General features: G+C 40.8%; 1 pseudogene; it reads left to right on the top strand.

Moving 5' to 3' along the window:
* LOC145513864 (cyclin-dependent kinase 1-like) overlaps positions 1–13,892 on the top strand; it is a 37,365-nt pseudogene extending 23,473 nt beyond the window's left edge.
* Positions 13,893–14,214: the final 322 nt, after the last annotated feature.

Below are 14,214 nucleotides of genomic sequence, written 5' to 3'. Positions count from 1 at the left end.
CTCTATGGTCTTCCTCCCCAACACCCATGACCCTCAGTTTGATCGTAAGAAACACATCAAGCAAAGCCCAACTGAGGGACAGGCTACAAAACGCCCGACCAGTGCGCCTCCGAACTGTCAAGGTCATCAAAAGCAACGAAAGTCTGAGAAATCATCACAACCAAGGGGAACCTAAATGTAGTGTGATATTCTAGATGAGATCCTGGAACAGAAAAAGAATATTAGGTAAAAACTAAGGAAATCTGAATAAAGCACAGACTCTAGTCAATAAGAACGTATCAGTGTTGATTCATCAATTGTAATAAATGTGCCATACAAACATAAAATGTTAATACCAAAGCAAACTGGATAGAGGGCATATGAAGATACTCTGTATTATCTTCTCAATTTTCTGTACATCTAACATTACTCTAAAATAAAGCTTTTTTTCTTCATGGACAGCAAGGGTCTTAATGGTCATCTCTAGGAGAGCCCAGGCAGGCGTTTCTGGTAGCACTTCTGGCAATAGGGATGGTCCACATTCTCCCTCCTCCTGGAATGACTTTTTCTCACTGGCCTCCCAACTGGCCTCTTCTTTTCCCATACTATTGGCCTGAGGTCTCTGAAACCCATAGAAAAGTCTGGAGTCTAGACTGTCTTCTCCAGCACAGCTCTCAGATGTCTCAGAGTTTTGCTTTATCAAACCTAAAGAGACCGGTAAACATGTTCCAGTCCCAAACCTTCCCTTTTAAGACAAAGAAACTCAGACCCAGCAGACAGGTCCAAACAGCCTCCCAGAGTTCCAGAGTTCTGAGGTCTTAAATTGCAGGAGGCCAGCAGAAATTCTGAAGGTCTGAAACCAAAGGAGAGGTAACGAGATAAGAGAAGGACGCCTACAACACAAGCCAGGGGAGAGACAGGTGAAGGGAGGGAAAAGGAGGCTCCTAAGAGCGAGGGGGAGAAGAAACAATTACCCTGGAAGAACAACTTTGGCTCCCAGGCACTGCTCATGATCACGAAATGCTACTGATAACGCCACATTTATTTCCTTTTTCTTCTTAATCCCACTAAATCAGAGAGGTTCATTTTTTTTTCTTTTGGCCACACTGTGTGCCCTGGGGGATCTTTGTTCCCCAACCAAGGATCAAACTTGGGCCCTCGACAATGAAAGCATGGAGTCCTAACCACTGGACCACCAGGGAATTCCCTAGAGTTTCTAAACTATAGCACTGTTGAAATTTGTGACCAGTCAAGTCTTCAGTGGGGGAAGAGGAACACCATGTGTATTTAGCAGCATCCCTGGCCTCTACCATATGCCAGAACTACTTGCCAATAGCACCCTTCCCCAGTTCTAAGAAACAAAAATGTCTCCAGATCTTGCCAAATGTCCCATAGGGGCAAAACCACCCCCAATTGTGAACCATTGCCCTAAATGTCCTTTGGCGTCCATCACCATCCCATGCTACCGTAAACCCCAAGTAAGCCATTACCCTGCAAAACGAAGACATAACCTCTTCTGGGTATTAATGCTTGGGCTTCAAGCTGCTTTCTAACAGAGCTTCACTGCTTACTGTCAGGTTGTTTGACTTCTAATCACTCCTGAGGGCCCATCTCAAACCTCACCATCTCCCGCCATGAAGTCTTCCTGTCAATTTGAGTCATCTGTGAGCTACCCCCTTCCTGCGCTATCCTACCACTCATGATACAGTACCATACAGTAGTGGTACGTGACTGACTTCAATTGAAGATCTACACATATTTCACCTTGCACTGTCCCATAATTCTTTATGAGTGTGCAAACATTGATTGAGTGTGTATGATATGTCAGACACATGCTGTGCAGTGGGATGTAAGAGACATAAGGGCATGATCTTTACCTTTAAAAAGAACACAGTCTCATGGAAAAGGCAGACCCAGATTTACAGTCCTATCGAGCTGTTTGTCTCATCTCTCCTACGGGATCCCTGAGGGCGAAGGCAAAAGTCCAGTCTTTCTTTTGTGTCCAGCACAAAGCTGAGCACACAGTGGATGCCCAGGAGACTGCACTGGACTTGAATCAGCACAGAAGAAGAGCTCCTGCGAGGCTCGGTCTCCACAAAGGCAACTGCCATGCTTCCAGGACTCCACCAGGCAGCTTCTCTTATGAGGTGATGGTCAAAGTAAAGGGCATTCGTCTTTATTTGGACAAATTAAAAGATAACAACCATACATAAGTTACCCTGCCTCTCTTTTTTTAACTTTCACTCCATAAAATCCAAAAATCCATAACCACTGTTTGAATAGTGAAAGTATAGGAAGGGAAAGGAGTGGGGGCAAGAAACACATTTAAACAGGAAGTGATGAAGACTTTGTAAAAATAACTATCAGAGACAAATAGGCTAGGGGATACTTGGAAAATGTGAACATGTACAAAATCAGTAAATCTTGCGTCTGCATTAGTAAGTCTTTGGGTGGGAATATACTAAGGCTCTCACATTTTTGAAAGGTAACGAAAAACAGAGCAACAGAAAGAGTGTGAGAAGGCAGGTGGAGGTTTTCACCCTCCTAAGCCAGAAATAAACAAGAGCCCCAAATGTCCACGATTTAAGAGAGGTAGCTTTCAGTTACAGTTGCCCAGTCGTGTCCGACTCTTTGTGACCCCATGGACTGCAGCACGCCAGGCTTCCCTGTCCATCACCAACTCCTGGAGCTTACTCAAATTCATGTCCATCAAGTCGGTGATGCCATCCAATCATCTCATCCTCTGTCGTCCCCTTCTCCTCCTGCCTTCAATCTTTCCCAGCATCAGGGTCTTTTCCAATGAGTCAGTTCTTTGCATCAGGTGGCCAAAGTATTGGAGCTTCAGCTTCAGCATCAGTCCTTCTAATGAATATTCAGGACTGATTTCCTTTAGGATGGACTAGTTTGATCTCCTTGCAGTTTAGCATTTCAGAGAAACAATGGAAGAGAGTTTGACATGTTAAAACAATAAAGATGAATCAAGGTCACCTGAACAGCAAGATGAGCAGAGATGCAGCTACCAGTTTGAATCAAGAGATAGAACTCACTGTATCAATGCTCAGAAATGCTCAGTAAATAGCACCAGCGATTGTTAGTACTATTACTGACACATTGAGTTCCCCTTGACCATGCAGCCTCTTTCCTCTCCTTTGACTTGAACTAGTAGCACATGTGGTATTTACACAGAAGCCTTGAAAAGAACCAAGATGATGTCTAGAAAAGTTTCCCAAGGATTCTGTCCTTACTGTTAACCTGGGAAAACAGAGAGTGACCAGAGACAGTGAGCATGGACCAGGGTAGCGAGTGATGCTCAGGCCCACGCTTTTTGGGAGGGCTGTCTAGAGTGTACATAGTTCTAAACCCACATCAGGACACTTTCCACCCCGTCTCTCCTTCCAGCACTCTGCAGCTCATCCCACCGCATCCCGAGCCATTAATAATTTGGGGTTTTGCTTTTTTTTTAATCCAGAAACTATATAGAAACCTTTCCACACTTTTCATCTGATTTGTTCATGCAGATTGTAGTTCTATTAAAAAATCCCTTATTTTACTTTATAGATATTTGTTGCACAGGTAGACTGCTGCATTTAGAAATTTCTATTTCAGTTCATTAAAAACTGCAAAACTAATCTGTTTCATGTACCAAACTGATTTAAAACAAATCTACCTGATTATGGTGGGGGGGAGGGGGCAGGGTGGGAATGGATCTCTTTATTATTAGTAACTGTCAAAAAAACACTTGCTTTCAAGTAAACATTGATGCGTGTGTGCATGCTAAGCCACTTCAGTTGTGTCCAACTTTTTGGAACCTTATGGACTGTAGCCCACCAGACTCCTCTGTCCATGAGATTCTCCAGGCACAAATACTAGAATGGGTTGCCATGCCCTCCTCCAGCGAATCTTCTCAACCCAGTGATCAAACCCATGTCTGTTATGTCTCCTGTCTTGGCAGGTGGGTTCTTTACCACTGGCGCCACCTGGGAAGCCCGAAACATTGGTAGAGTCTAACAAAGTTTCAGTCAAACTAATCATTCATGCATTTGTTCGTTCATTCAAATATATGCATAGAGCACTTGCTATGTGCCCCACCTCTGCTAGCACTGAGAATACAATGCATTTAATAGTCACAATAGCACAGTTTTGGTACTCTAAGTTCCTTACATACACAAATATATTAGCCCTTGAAACAAGCCTGTGAGTTAGGTTCCATTGTCATGAATATCTTGGTCAGATAAGTAACCTGCTCAATGTCACAAAGCTAGTATCTGGTAGCACTGGAATTTGAACCATCCAGTCTAGCTGCAGAATCTCTGCTCTTATCCACCAAGCAATAGGGCCCAAGGCCTTGCCCTATCGTTTCCAACAATATCTTTGTTGCAGCAATGAATTGTATTAACCCAAGGCCACAACAGATTGGACCTGTGTCACTAATTCCCCTGGTCTGAACTGTTTTGCTGGCTAATCAAATGGAGGCTTATACTTTGGCTTCCTGAGAAGTCTGCCATAAGGGACAGAACACACTGTCCAGAGTACCCACTCCTCTTGGCATTTCTTGTCACACAAATCAATGGACTGTCATTCTCTCAATTATGTGCACTCATGTCAATGAGCTTCACCGGCTGACAGGTCAGTATCTGGGGCTGCAAGTCTGAGAGTCAGTCTAGGCCACAGAGACTTCAACAAGGAAATGTACCTCGAATAGCTGTGTGCCCTTGGCCAAGTTACCTTTCTGTGCCTCAGTTTCCATAACTATGCAATATGGATGATAACGGTATCTCATAAAATTGTTGTAAGGATTTAATGAAATAGTAAATGTAAGATGTTTAGCAAATGCCTAGTATTTAGTAAAAAAAAAAAAATTATGTAGTATTTAGTAAGTGCTCATTAAATGTTTGCTAACTGTTATTTATTTAGCACTTACTAGTATCAAATTTTTCAACCAATGTGAGAAAGAACACGTAAGCAAGATCATGCCTATACAATGCTATGCCAGGCTAGAGGAGTTCAGGGAAGAGGCACTTAAGTTAACCAGCAAATTTCAGAGAAAAAGCATTATTTTGAGATGAATCTTGAGGATTGAACCAATAGGTGAAGAATGTAGGAAAGAAAATCCCATCCAGACAGAGTGAACGACTTAGCAGAGACACAGAGGACCTTCATGTGCAAAGTATACGCCAATAAATCAAAACGTGTAACACAATTTCCCCTGATGCAGGTGTACCTACATACAAATATCAGCAAAGAAATCTCCAACAAAAATTCCTGCAGCACAAGTTTTTCCAAAGTTGTTGTAGGAGCTGAAACATATATGCAATCTGCATTTCATATATACTCACTTCTTGGCAAGTGAATGGTGACCCACTCCAGTATTCTTGCCTGGAGAATCCCATGGACAGAGCTACAATCCATGGAGTCGCAAAGAGTCAGACACAACTGAAGCGACTTAGCAGGCAAGTGACAACCTCAGTCCTAAAAGAAACTTAAGGGGGGAAGCATCAGTCCCTACATACATTAGAAATGGGAATCTCTCCCAGAGACTGGACAGGCCTTAGAGAAGTGGGCCCTCTCCCCCCGACACCTGGGAACTTGTTAGAAATGAAGATTCTCGGCCTCACCCACACCTACAGAATCAGAAATTCTAGAGGTGGGGCCCAGCCACCTGGGTTTGAGAACCACTGCTTTAGAGAAATTTGCCAAGAAGGAGACACAGATAAAAGCAACAGCAGTCCAAGCAACAGCTCCTGTGAAAAGCTGGGATCCCTGTTCCCAGAACCAGGCTCAACTGAAAGTGGCTAAACAGCTCAGGCTCTCTACACCCATTGCCCGGGTATGAACCCCAGTTTTGGTGCCCGATGGCTGCTACTTCCCCTCACCACTGCATCCTCATTTGCAAAATAGAGATAATGATTCCTGCCTCTGAAGATGGTTCTCAGACTCGCTAAGACTTATGAGGCACTGCATAGAGCAGATCATTGAGTGGGAGGCAGAATGCCTAAAGGGAACTCAAGCAAACTCAGCCTCTCCAAGAGTGACAGCATCTCTATGAGCTCTGACAGCCTTTGGAACAGCAGTCTTCAAGTTGGGGTGCACAGGCTCTTGGTTTGGGGACACGGATAGACTGATGAAGATCCATTTTCAAATCCCCAGTTTTCCTACAGACTCTACTAAACTTGATCTGCCTGCAACTGGGGCATCAAGCAAGTTCTCCTCCCAGCGAGACAAAGGGCTCCCTCATCCCAAATCTTACTATGATGTATCCTGGAGCACAAACCTCCAAACAGGGTTAGGAAATAGAAATACTGAGGTTGTAAATGTCTCTAATAAGCAGAGAAAATCCATTTGCAAGAAAACAGCTCAAATGACTGCTTGCAAGTTATTTTCCAAGTCAGGTGTTTTCCACATAATCGAAGGAGGACTTAATTGAGCTGTCAGCTGATAGATCATTAAAAATAATTTTTGATGACAGGCCAGTATGTGATTTTTGACATACAACTTGGAAGCAGTTCAAATAATTCAAAGGTAATAATATTCCTTATGTTCATATTTACTATGTGAACGTGTTCACCACTTTCATCTTTTTTTTAATTGAAATATAACATTACACTAGTTTCAGGTGTATAATGTAATGATTCAATACTTGTAAATATTACAAAACGATGACCACAATAAGTCTACTTATCATTTGTCCACACTTATGTCTTAATAAACAAAAATAGGCTTGCAATTAATGCCAAACTGTTTCATTCAAGCAATAAGTAATATTAATACATAGATACATGATACAAGTTTTTAAAATCCCATCCATCTCACAGCAGATACATTTGCAATGAATTTCACTTCTGTGTTTAATAGTTCCATATCAAAAGGTATAATATATTTATATTGCTTTTCTCAATTATATAGTATAATAATTTCAATGATAATTCAATCCAGAAGAAATGTTTTAGTACTTAAAGCCTTTTAGGCACATGAAATGTTTTAAATTGCTGTTTCAACTTACGTGTATGTTTTTGTTGCAAAGAAGCATGATACAGAATCAACAAAGCAAACTTTCAAGCCTAAAAATACATTACATTAGAATAAAATTCTGTGAGGAAACCAGAATGAAAATGTGAGTTCAAGGAGAAAAAGAAAAGATATAAAATTTTCTGTCTACTAAAGGAAAACTCATTTGCAAATTTTAAAACAGAAGACAGTAGCATCAAGTCAGTATGGTATTTAGACTGGAAATTTTCAAAAGAGCAATATAAAGGGTTATTTTAAAATTTCAGTATTAACTGTGTGTGTGTGTTAGTCCCTCAGTCGTGTCCGACTCTTTGTGACCCTGTGGACTGTAGCCCGCCAGGCTCCTTTGTCCATGGGATTCTCCAGGCAAGACTACTGGAGTGGGTTGCCATTTCCTTCTCCTCAGTATTAACTACTTGCCAAAAATTATATTCTTCGTAATTTTTTATGTAACTTTATAACAAAAACTGCAAATATCAGGTTAAAAATGTACAAGGAGGTACACTGTCTCTCAAAATGTTTTCAGGGGCTATGCAGGGAAAAAAATGTGAAGACTTCTGCTCTGGAAAATCACCTCTTTATTATGTTCCTCTTTTTTTAACAGGTAAACGCATTAAATAGAAATGGCATTCTTAGTGCTATGTTGGATGCTAAGAAGCATTCCAGAGAAGTAATCATCATTATCTCTGCTTTCAGTAACTCACTACCTAGTTGAACCAACCAGAAAAAATAATGCAAAGCAATTGAGGTATGTGGCAGACACCGGCCTTGCCCACGTGGTGCTCGTGGTCTCTGGTGTCCTTGCTAAGCAAATCCAGACTGTGTTTAGGACAGCAATATGCCAGATAAATGCTCATTTTTTTTCAGCCTCCCTTCCCATCAGAGTGGCCATGTGACAAAATTATAACTGGTGAGACATATGTAAGGACCTGAGGGTTTCTGGGAAAGCTTTTGCTTTCCTAATAAAACCACATAGATGAGGCAAGCTTTGCCTGTCCTTTCTTCTTCCTAACTTGAATGCTGATGCAATGCCTGTAGCTACAGCATTTATGCCAAAACTATGAGGCAACAAGCATGAGGACAAAAGGTAACATTAAGGATGGCAATATGAACGTATGGAAAGATCCTGGGTCCCTAATGGCATAGCTGAGCAATGAACTAACACCAACAAGGGCTTACCTCTGGATCTCTCACTTCATTAAACACAGGTATACACATAATTCAATTGCTGTAAATCAGCGCTAGATGGATGTCCCAGTTACTTGTACTATGTAACAAGCTACTCTAAAACTTAGTGACATTAAAAAAAGCCATTTTATTAAGGTCACAGACTGCAGGTCAGGAATTCACACAGGGTCCATCTCTACTCTGTGGTATCTGGGGCCTCTATTGAGAAGGCTCAACCAGGTAAGTGACTCAAACACCCAGGAACTAGAAAAACTGGACCTGCGGAATCCAATTCCAAGAGTACCTCTTCATTCACATGTCTGGTACTCAAGCTGGAAGGACCAAAGACTAGACTCACGTGGGACTGTTGACCAAGTGCCAGCACACGTGGCCTCACCATAAGGTTTAGGTTTTTCACAGTACCATGGCTGTGCTCTAAGAGCAGGCATTCCAAGAGGCCTATGTAGAAGTTTCATGGATTTTTATGATTCAGCCTCATGAAGGAATCAGTGTCATTACTTCATTATTCCATTGGTCAAAGCAGTTAACAGATTCAAGGAGAGGGGACAGAGATGCTAGATCTCAATTGGAAGTGTATCAAAGAACTTGAAACCTTTTTTTTTTTTTACACACCACATTGGTTGAGGTGTTTTCCTTGTGCCTTAAAGCATTTCTAAACTGATACAGTGGAAAAGAAAACAACATAGATGCAAAGTTGAACAGTTCAGTTCAGTTTATTTGCTCAGTCTTGTCCGACTCCTTGCGACCCCATGGACTGCAGCCCGACAGGCCTCCCTGTCCATCGTCGCTCTGTCGTGTCCAGCTCTTTGCAACCCTGTGGACTGCAGCCTCCAGGCTCCTCTGAATCCCCAGGATTCTCCAGGCAAGAATATTGGAGTGGGTAAGCCATGCTTTTCTCCAGGGGATCTTCCCAACCCAGGAATTGAACCCAGGTCTTCTGCATTGCAGGCAGATTCTTTACCACCTGAGCCAGCAGGAAAGCCCAGTAAATGCTATGCATATGTTTATTCATTCACTGAACTTACCCATGTGTGAAAATTGAATGAGTATCTACCACAAAATTGGCGCAGAATTAGAATTCCCCAAACATAAATCAGAGCCCCAAAACCTCCCTTAAGGACTCAGCAACCTTTACTCACATTTATGTAGTGCAGAGCTTATATGACTTGGACCAATTTTTCTGGAGGGAAACTAAAACAGACTTGAGAATATCTTCCAATGTCCAGGCTAATGTCAAGCCTTTTCTCTGCAAAGTCCATCCCCATCATTGCTGCCAATTTGGAAAAATCTATAGCATTTCTCATGAGAGGCCAACCATTCCAATCTGGGATAAGTTTTATAAATATTAGATCTGAGTTGATTTATTTTATCTCTAACTGCATTGGGCCACAATCCTTCTGAATGGATAAAGTCAGACCTTCTATTTTTTAGCAGCTGGCTCATTCAGTCCATCTCCTTACTATAAATACCTGAGTGCACTTGTTTTAAAGTAGAACTCTTCTGTCATCTGATTGTCCCAGTCTCGATTAGAGGGGGATCAAGGAGAGAGAATGAAAAATGAGACAGAGGACAGAGAGAGATTGCACTGCTATACTCTGCTCAGCAGTCATTTTCACAGTCTCCAAGACCCACAGCTGCCCAGATGCAGGAGAAAGCGGAGAGGTTCTAGCCTTTCTCTGCATGTTGACCTTGTGAAGTCGATAGCTGTTTGGGACTTGATGGAGCCACCCAGACTCTCTTCTATCATTTTATCCACTGAAAGTATCCTTTTCAGAATCCCATGTCTCAGTCTCCCTACTCATAACATACGGACACTAACCCCAGCCTCTGAAGTAGGCCAACAGAGGCCTTTTCTGGTCTTAATGCCCTTGAGTGAAAATAAATTATCATAATATCTCATACGCATCTCCCTGGAGTCTTGAAGAAGGGGACACTGAACTCTCAACAAATACTGATCAAACTCTTACTGACCTCAAAGCACTGAAGGGACTTAGGCAAGAGTCAGAATAAGGAGTGGCTCTGCCAGGCACCAGTACATAAGGAAAGGTATGCTAAAACATCACCAGATGCTGGTATGTCACTGGAAATTAAGGAGAAGGAGGAAAACTGCAATTTCAAAACTCTTCTCAGGAAAATAAAAGATGTGTTTAAAGAAATAATGTAAAATGATCCTGAAGTTGTGGCTAAGATCCCTAAAGGCCATGATTTCAATAGTAAATATTTGTCATTTAAGGTAGCTAATATCTTAATATTCTCCCTATTTTGAGGTTTCTACCAGAAGCCCTCCTTCTCCATTCTTTTTTTCACTATCCCAGTTTTTAACTCCTCTTCCAAATTAAAGTTGAACAAACATTTTGATTGAACAAATATATTGATTCAAGGGGACAGGAAATTATCAGCAGTTTACCAAAATTCCCACATGTCTCAGTCTGGACACTTCCCTCAAGGATCTCAAACAGTTATGAAAACCCATTTATCCAAGTGTGAAGCACCAAGGAAGCACTGTGATCCCAAAAGCAGCCAATGCGAGCAGAGTCTCCTGGCTTCTCTCAGATGAAATGCAAATGTGCCTCAAACAATAGAAAAACTGGCTTAAAACTGAATATTAAAAAAAACTAAGATCATGGCATCCAGTCCCATTGCTTCATGGCAAATAGAGGAGGAAAAGGTGGTAGTAGTGACAGATTTCCTCTTCTTCAGCTCTAAAATCACTGCGGATGGTGACTGCAGCCATGAAATCAGAAGACATTTGCTTCTTGGCAGGAAAGCTATGACAAACCTCGACAGTGTGCTGAAAAGCAGGCTTTGCCAACAAAGGTCCACATGGTCAAGGCTATGGTCTTCCCAGTGGTCATGTACTGTGAGAGCTGGACTGTAAAGAAGCACTGAAGAACTGATGCCTTCCAACTGCTGGAGAAGACTCCTGAGAGTCCCCTGGACAGAAAGGAGATCAAACCAGTCAATCTTAAGGGAAATAAACCCTGAATACTCATTGGAAGGACTGATGCTGAAGTTGAAACTCCAATATTTGGGTCATCTGATATGAACAGCTGACTCATCGGAAGAGTCCCTGATGCTGGGAAAGATTGATGGCAGAAGGAGAAGAGGGCATCTGAGGATGAGATGGCTGGATGGCATCACCGATGCAATGGAAATAGACTTGGGCAAACTTTAGGAGATGGTGAAGGACAGAGAGGCCTTGTGTGCTGCAGTCCATGGGGTCACAAAGAGTCAGACACGACTGGGCGACTGAACAACAACAACAATCCATCAAATATTTTCAAAAACAATTTATACATGATAATCAAGTGGATTTTATCTCAGGAATGCAAGGTTGGTTTAACATTCAAATATCAGTCAGTGCAATTCAACATGTTAACAAAACAAAAAAGAAAGAACACAATTATCTCAATGGACCCAGAAAGATTAGTAGAAAATTATTCACAATAAAAGATCTCAAGGCTCTTGGAGTTGAGAAAAAGTGACACAGACATGGTAACTGTGTCACTGCCTCCACCACTCTTCTGACACCCTCAACCCTACTGTCCCCCACCACAGAACACTAATCCGGGATCTACCATTCCTATTGAGTAGTCATAGATGAATATTCCAAAACAGAGAAAGTTGGAGAAGGTATCTGTGGAGTTATATGTAAGGGTAAACTACAGATCAAGTGGTAACTATGAAGAAAATCAGACTAGAAAGTAAAGAGGAAGTGTTCCCAATTTGCAATTCAGGAAATGTCTCTTTTAGAACACTGTCACCCAAATACAGTCCACCTTCAAATGTGGTTATGCAGGAATCCAGGTTACATCTCATCTCTGACTTTTAAACTCTATCCCTCCAAGCCTCTTCATGGATTCTCCACTTATTAAGAGTTATCTGCACCAAACCCTACAATGGACTGTGTGTTGTCAGCCTAGGAGAATTCTTCACAGAGATTTAAAGCCTCAAAACCTACTGATAATAAAGGAACATTTAAACTAGTTGATTTTGGTTTTGCCAGAGCTTCTGGAATGCCTATTAGAATATATACACATGAGGTAGTAATACTCTGGTATAGACCTCCAGCACTACTGAAGTCAGCTCACCGCTCAACTCCAGTTGACATTTGGAGTACAGACACCATATAGAGTTAACAACAAAGAAGCCACTTTTCCATGTGAATTCAGAAGTTGATCAACTCTTCAAAATATTCAGAGCTTTGGGCACCTCAATATGAAGTGTGGCCAGAGCAACTTATAAGAATATATGACTATAAGACTGTAAGAATACATTTCTCAAGTGAAAACCAGGAAGCCTACCATCCCATGTCAAAAACTTGGTTGAAAATGGCTTGGATTTGCTTTCAAAAATGTTAATTTATAATCCCATCAAACAATGACTGGCAAAATAAAACTGAGCTGCCCATACTTTAATGGTTTAGATAATCAGATTAAGAAGATGTATTATAGCATTCTGACAAAAAGTTTTCCACATACTGTATTAAGAACAGATGGTTTTATTTTTACTGTTAACTCTATTATTACTTCGTGTATTTTTCTTTTCTTTGTGGTAAAGCTTAAGCTGTACTTCATCTTCTAATTTCAAGTATAAGTTAAAATGTAAATATTGTTCTATATGAATTTAAATCCTGTATATGTGTGTAGGTCTCACTGTAACAACTACTTTTTACCATAATAAAACTATAAATCTAGTATTGATAACAAAAAAAATGAGAGAAAAAATTTTAAACTTCTCAGTAAATTAAGAACAGAAGGAAACTTCCTCAGCCCGATAAATGACATCTCAGAAAAACCTACAGCTAACATTATGCTTATGGTGAGTGACTAAACGACTTTCCTCTTAAGATCAAAACAAGGCAAGAATATCTGTTCTCACCATTTTATTCAACGTTATACTAAAAGTCCTATCAATAAGGTAGTAGAATAAATAAAAAGTATCCAGATTTAAAAAGGAGAAAAACTGTCTTTGCCACAGATGACAGGATTGCTTATGTAGAAAATTCTAAAATATCTGCCAAAGAGCTAATTTTTAGAAAGGATGCAGAAAACAAGGTCTATCTTTACACATGTGTGTATGTGCATATATACCTATATACGTGTTGTATGTATATATACATATAAGAATTTCTAAATGGTAGAAACAAAGCGTTAGAAATTGAAATAAAATAGATGTCATTTTTTTTTTAACTACTGTAGTAGTTCTCAATTGCTACATAATGTATTATCAAGTTAGCAGCTTGAAACAACAAACATCTATTATCACACAGTTTCTACGAGTCTGGAACCTGGGAGAAGATTCAACAGGTCGCCTGGCTCAGGATTTCTCAGAAGGTCGCTGCCAAGATGTTGGCCAGGGCTGCTGACATATGAAGACTCGACTGGGTCTGGAGGATCCACTTTCAGGATCACTCATTCACGGCTTGTTAGTGTAGGCCTCAGCTCCTCGTTTATGATGGCATCTGCTCTTCACCCCATTGGACCATCAAGTAGAGCCGTTCTCATATTTCGAGAGCAAGCAATCCAAGAGAGAGCAAGGAAGAAGCCATGTTGCCTTTTTACTGCCTACTCTCAGAAGTGGCGTTCCATCACTTTGCCGTATCCTGTTAGTCACACAGACCTGGTACAATGTATGTGTGTTATAGGGGCATGAATGCCAGCAGAGAAGGAGCACTGAGGGCCAACCTGGAGGCTGGCTGCCACAAACACTACTTGTGACAGCATCAAAAAATATAAAACACTGTGAATAAATTTAACAAAATATATGCTAAACCTCCACACTGAACATGATAAAATACTGAAAAAATTAAGACCTAAATGAAGGAAGTATATACAACATTTACAGATTGTCAGATATAGATACAATATTATTAAGATGTTTAGTATTTTCCAATTTATTGGGATTCAATGTAATCTTGAGGGTTTTTTAATAGAAATTGATGAACTGATAACAAAATTTGTATGTAAATGTTAAGAATTTAAAATAGCCAAAACAACTTTGAAAAAGAAGACCAAAGTTGGAGGACTTACCCTATCTCCT

The sequence above is a fragment of the Giraffa tippelskirchi genome, chromosome 7 (genome assembly GCF_054371585.1).
Source record: "Giraffa tippelskirchi isolate mGirTip1 chromosome 7, T2T-mGirTip1v1.2.pri, whole genome shotgun sequence".
Classification (NCBI taxonomy): domain Eukaryota; kingdom Metazoa; phylum Chordata; class Mammalia; order Artiodactyla; family Giraffidae; genus Giraffa; species Giraffa tippelskirchi.
Note: the sequence above shows the minus strand (reverse complement) of the source record. Positions and strands in the feature narration are given on the sequence as shown.